This window comes from Arachis duranensis, chromosome 6, assembly GCF_000817695.3.
Source record: "Arachis duranensis cultivar V14167 chromosome 6, aradu.V14167.gnm2.J7QH, whole genome shotgun sequence".
Classification (NCBI taxonomy): domain Eukaryota; kingdom Viridiplantae; phylum Streptophyta; class Magnoliopsida; order Fabales; family Fabaceae; genus Arachis; species Arachis duranensis.
The window spans coordinates 5,415,378-5,421,365 of NC_029777.3; the positions used below are offsets into that span (position 1 = coordinate 5,415,378).

General features: G+C 45.6%; 1 protein-coding gene across 1 annotated transcript in view; it reads left to right on the forward strand.

Moving 5' to 3' along the window:
• Positions 1-5,760: 5,760 nt before the first annotated feature.
• LOC107492198 (uncharacterized) overlaps positions 5,761-5,988 on the forward strand; it is a gene marked incomplete in the record, with an annotated part of 1,546 nt that continues 1,318 nt past the window's right edge. Inside the window, 1 exon segment of the mRNA XM_016113192.3 lies at positions 5,761-5,980.

Here is a 5,988-nt window from a genome sequence, read left to right on the forward strand (position 1 = left end):
TTCACAAATTCCGTGGCATCTTTCTGCAAGGTCGGCCAGTAGAATCCAGCTCGGATTACTTTCCTAGCTAGCGACCTGGCTCTGAGATGGTTTCCGCAGATCCCATTATGAACCTCCTCTAGTACTTCAGTGGTCCTTGAGGTCGGTACGCACTTCAACAATGGCGTTGATATTCCTCTTTTATAAAGGATATTTTTCACCAGAGTGTAATGTTGTGCTTCCCTCCGGATTTTCTTAATCTCTTTTTCCTCTTTGGGGAGGATGTCAAATTTTAGGTATTCAACCAAGGGATTTATCCATCCGAGGTTTAGCCCAGTTACCTTTAGGACATCTCGTTTGTCCTCTACTTTTACCACAGAGGGTTCTTGGAGAGTTTTCTGGATCAAGCTTCTATTATTCCCTCCTAGCTTGGTACTTGCTAACTTGGATAGGGCGTCTGCTCTGCTATTGAGATCCCGGGTTATGTGCTTAACCTCGGTTTCCGCAAAGTGCCCGAGGTGCTCCAGAGTTCTTTCCAAGTATCTTTTCATGTTCGGGTCCTTAGCCTGATACTCTCCATTTATCTGGGAGGTCACCACTTGAGAGTCACTGTATATCATCACTTTTGTTGCACCGACTTCTTCTGCCAGCTTCAATCCTGCAATCAGGGCTTCATATTCTGCCTGATTATTTGAAGCTGGGAATACAAATTTGAGGGATACCACTATTTGGGTTCCCCTTTCGTCGGCCAGTATTATGCCTGCACCGCTTCCTGTCTTGTTTGAGGATCCATCTACATAAAGTTCCCATGCAGTTGGCTTCTCTTGATCTCCTGCGCATTCTGCTATGAAGTCGGTGAGGCATTGGGCTTTGATTACTGTCCAAGTTTCATACTTTAAGTCAAACTCGGAGAGCTCTATTGCCCATTGAACCATTCTCCCTGCAACATCCGTCTTTTGGAGGATTTGCTTCTTGGGTTGGTTCGTTCAGACTCTTATCGTATGAGCTTGAAAGTAAGGTCATAGCCTCCGTGAGGCTATTACTAAGGAGTAAGCAAATTTCTCTAATTTGTGGTACCTTAGTTCGGAGCCTTGTAGAACTTTGCTGATGAAGTATACTGGATGTTGTCCGACCTCGTCCTCCCTTATCAGGGCTGATGCGACAGCTTTGTCTACTACGGACAGATATAGGACAAGATCTTCCCCAACTAGAGGTCGGGTCAGGATTGGAGGTTGGCTCAAGAACCTTTTGAACTCCTAGAACGCTTTTTTGCATTCTGGAGTCCATTCAAACTGGCATCCCTTTCTTAATAAAGAGAACAGTGGAAGGGATTTTAATGCTGATCCTGCCAAGAACCTGGAGAGGGCTGCAAGTCGGCCATTTAGTTGTTGAACCTCCCTTAAGCAAGTCGGGCTCTTCATTTCCAGTATAGCTTGACACTTATCGGGATTGACTTCAATTCCTCTTTGCGTCAGCATAAACCCTAGGAATTTTTCGGCCTCCACTGCGAAGGTACACTTTGCGGGATTTAGCCTCATCCCGTGCAACCTTTTGGTGTCGAAGACTTGCGAGAGGTCTGTCAAGAGATCAGCTTCTTCCTTAGTTTTCACTAGCATGTCGTCTACGTAGACTTCCATTAAGCTCCCGAGGTGGGGGGCGAACACCTTGTTCATCAGCCTTTGGTATGTGGCCCCAGCATTTTTTAGTCCAAATGGCATGACCACGTAGCAGAAATTTGCTCGGGGCGTGATGAACGATGTTTTCTCTTGGTCTGGCTCATACATAGGGATTTGATTATATCCCGAGTAGGCATCCATGAACGACAAGTGTTGATACCACGAGCTAGAGTCTACTAGAGTATCAATACTTGGGAGTGGATAAGGGTTCTTGGGACACGCCTTATTTAAGTCGGTGTAATCGACACACATCCTCTATTGCCCGTTTTGCTTTTTGACTAGCACTACATTTGCTAGCCATGTTGGATATTTAACTTCTCTGATGAAGCCGCCTTCTAGGAGTGCCTATATTTGCTTCTCCACCACTAGGGCTCGTTCCAGGCCGAGCTTGCACCTTCGCTGTTGTACAGGTCGGGATCCTGGATACACCGAGAGCTTGTGGGACATAAGCTCGGGATCTATCCCAGGCATGTCGGAGGATTTCCAGGTAAAGAGGTCAGAATTGTCTCTTAGGAGCTTAGTTAACCCTTGCTTCAGGGTTTCCCCTAGGTTGGCTCCTATGTTGGTATTTTTCTCCTCTTCTTTGCCGACCTGTATTTTCTTGGTTTTTCCTCATGGCTGTGGTCGCAACTCTTCTTTGGCCCTTGCACCGCCGAGCTCTATGGTGTGAACCTCTTTGCTTTTTCCCCTCAGGTTCAAGCTTTCATTGTAGCACTTTCTTGCCAATTTCTGGTCTCCCCGCACCGTTGCTACCCCCGCTGTTGTCGGGAATTTCATGCAGAGATGGGGGGTAGATACCACCGCTCCGAGTCGATTTAGGGTAGCTCTTCCGATTAGGGCATTATATGCTGACCCTACGTCGATGACTATGAAGTCTATACTCAGAGTTTTGGATTTTCCCCCTTTCCAAAGGTAGTATGAAGGGGTAAAAATCCCAGTGGCTTTATTGGCATGTCTCCTAGCCCGTATAAGGTGTCAGGGTAGGCTCTTAGCTCCCTTTCGTCCAACCCTAGCTTGTCAAACGCGGGTTTGAAAAGGATGTCGGCCGAGCTTCCTTGATCTACTAGAGTTCTGTGGAGATGGGCATTGGCCAGGATCATGGTTATCACCACTGGATCGTCATGTTCAGGGATTACTCCTTGCCCATCCTCCTTTGTAAATGAGATGGTAGGAAGGTCGGGCGACTCGCTCTCGACCTGGTAGACTCGCTTGAGGTGTTTCTTGCGAGAGGACTTGGTGAGTCCCCCTCCCGCGAATCCACCTGAGATCATATGTATATGTCTCTCCGGAGTCTGCGGTGGTGGGTCTCTTCTATCTGCGTCATCTCGCTTTCTCTTCCCATGATTGTCCGACCTTTCCATGAGGTATCTATCAAGCCGGCATTCTCTGGCCAGCTTTTCTATCACATTCTTGAGGTCGTAACAGTCGTTTGTTGAGTAACCATATATTTTATGGTACTCACAGTAACCGCTGCGACTACCCCCTTTTTATTTTTAATGGGCCTAGGAGGCGGCAGCCTTTCAGTATTGCAAATTTCTCTATATACGTCCACTATAGAAACCTTTAGAGGAGTATAAGAGTGATATTTCCTGGGTCTGTCGAGACCGAGGTCTTCTTTCTTCTTGGGCTCCCTCTTCCTTTCTTTTATCGAGGGAGGGTGCCCAGATCGCCAACTCGACTCTCTCAGTCTGGCATTTTTCTCCATGTTGATGTACTTTTTCGCTCTCTCCTGTACATCACTCAAAGAGGTTGGGTGCCTTTTTGATATGGACTGTGAGAAGGGTCCTTCCCTAAGTCCATTTACTAATCCCATGATAACTGCCTCTGTGGGCAGATCTTGAATTTCCAAACACGCTTTGTTGAACCTTTCCATGTAATCACGCAGAGGTTCCCCGACCTCCTGTTTAACTCCCAGGAGGCTCGGTGCATGTTTTACTTTATCCTTCTGGATGGAGAATCGCATAAGGAATTTTCTTGAGAGGTCCTCAAAGTTGGTAACTGACCTTGGATGGAGGCTATCGAACCACTTCATCGCCGCTTTTGACAGGGTGGTCGGAAAAGCCTTGCAACGTGTTACATCAGAAGCATCAGCCAGATACATCCGACTTTTGAAGTTGTTTAAATGATGCTTTGGGTCTGTGATTCCGTCATAGAGGTTCATCTCAGGGCTTTTGAAATTTCTTGGAACCTTCGCCCTCATTATGTCCTCGCTGAACGGGTCCTCTCCTCCAAAGGCGACTCTTCTAAGTTGCCGCGGGAGTCTCGGGCTTTAAGGGAGGATTCAAGCTTTGTGAGTTTTTTTTCCAACTTTTTCGTCGTTCTATTTCCTCCCTGAGGTTTCGCTCTGCCTCTCGTTGTCGTTCTAGTTCCTGTTCCAGTTGCTCCAAACGACCTTGGTGGCCGTGGACCAGCCCCATTAGCTCGGTTGCATGGGGTGGCTCTTCCTTTCTGGATTCTCGTCCTTCCGAGGAATTTGCCTTTGGGTTTTTGAACCCAGAGGTGCCTTCTTTATGCTGGTCGCTGGTTCCTTGATGAAGGGTCAGGTCTGCGTCATTGTTTCCGGTATCTGGATTTTCTTGCTTGGAATCAGACGCTGTATGTCCATCTTCTGGTGAGTTGTCCGCCATTACAGGTTGATCTCTCGGTTCTCCGGCAACGGCGCCAATGTTCCGGGGCTTACCTAGAACCGGACGGTGGTTGGGCTTGTTTGTGAGGCCCAAGCGTTGGAGGAGTGTGGTCTCCGACTTGGTTTACGTCTGGGAGCCGCCTCCGAGTTGTGTATGTGAAAGAATGGGGGGTGATACCTGCAAAGACACTCCGATGCCTAAGTCAGCAAGGGTGTAAGCAAGTCTAGAGAGTATTGGGACTTAGAGATACCTGAAGGATGTCAGTGTATTTATAGTGGTGAACCCATAACCACCGTTGGAATAATTCCGTCTTTTAAGGGGAATAACCGTCCCTTTATCTTAGGGAAGTTGAGATATGGCTCCTGGAAGTGGTTAGAGAGATTTTAGGGGCAGTTATCCTCTTGAGTGAGGGTTTATCTGCCAGTTAATCCCTCGTTCCCGACTTCTTTAGAGCAAGTCGTGGTAGGCACCGACTTCGTAGATTGAAGGTCGGTGTAAGAAGGATTGGGCCTTTCGTTGGGTCCTGGGCCTTATCATTAGGCCAGGGTATGAACAACAACAACAACAACAACAACAACAACAACAACATAAATACATAAAATACAAATAAATATATTTACTTATTCATCATAAAATTAAAAAAATACTTATCTATATATTGAGGATGATTCAGATATTTAATAATATGTTCTTTAAGTTTAGTAAAATTACGAACTATTTTTCCAACCCTAACCCTTCATTGTATTCTTCTTTTTTTTCCCTCACAAACCTTCCTGCACTCTAAGTCTCCAACACTCCCTCAACGGAATAAAAACCTTGCTTCAGCCCGGCCTACGTTTTGTTTATAAAGACCGCTTCAGCATTCTACATGGACATGTGTCGTCCATGCACTCTTCGTGCCTGTCAATCGTAATATGCGATTTGACGTGTCACCTACCAATCGCAACATGCGTTTAGTGCGTTCTAAGGTGATCAAATGCTGGTCATATCTGCATGTAGGGGACAAGAGATACGTTTCGAGACGTGGTTCTCCCTCCCTGCTAAACGCAACTTGTGTTTTGCTCTGATAGCAGTTTTTTCGTTTTTCGTTTCCATCAAAGCGTAAACTGCATTTGAGGAGATCTGACCATAACAACTCTACATTTGTACATGACACGCCATACACCAATATACCGGCATATCACCATTTATTTATCCTTTCATAAATTAATTTTTTATTTTAAAAACATATTAAAGATGATAAATTAAAAATTAATTTTTAATTTTTTTCATTACTGTTTAAATTCCATTTTTATCACCCAATGGTGTCTTGTCCCCACTCCCCTCCCCGATGCTTGAGGTAGTTCCGGTTAATGCTGACGTGGAAAACGTGGAACTACGCAATGCACCGTGCAAGTGGCACAGCGGTGTAGTTTCTTCAAATTCTAGTGTCAATTTGTTAGCCCCAGCCCAAAATATCTAATCTTTCAAAATGTCTCGAAGTTTCTTCGCACATATCGTATGATCATATCTACCATCTCCCAAGGACCCAAAAAACCAAATCCAGTAACCCGTAAGATATTTTCCTCTCTCTCTCCCTCTCCATGTTCCTTTTCTCTCTTCCACCACCCAAATTTACGGTTTTATCCTCTCCCATTCATTTATATCCTCGATTTACCCTCTCTCCTCTTTAATTCCCTTATGGAAACACTCTGTTTGGTTTAGCT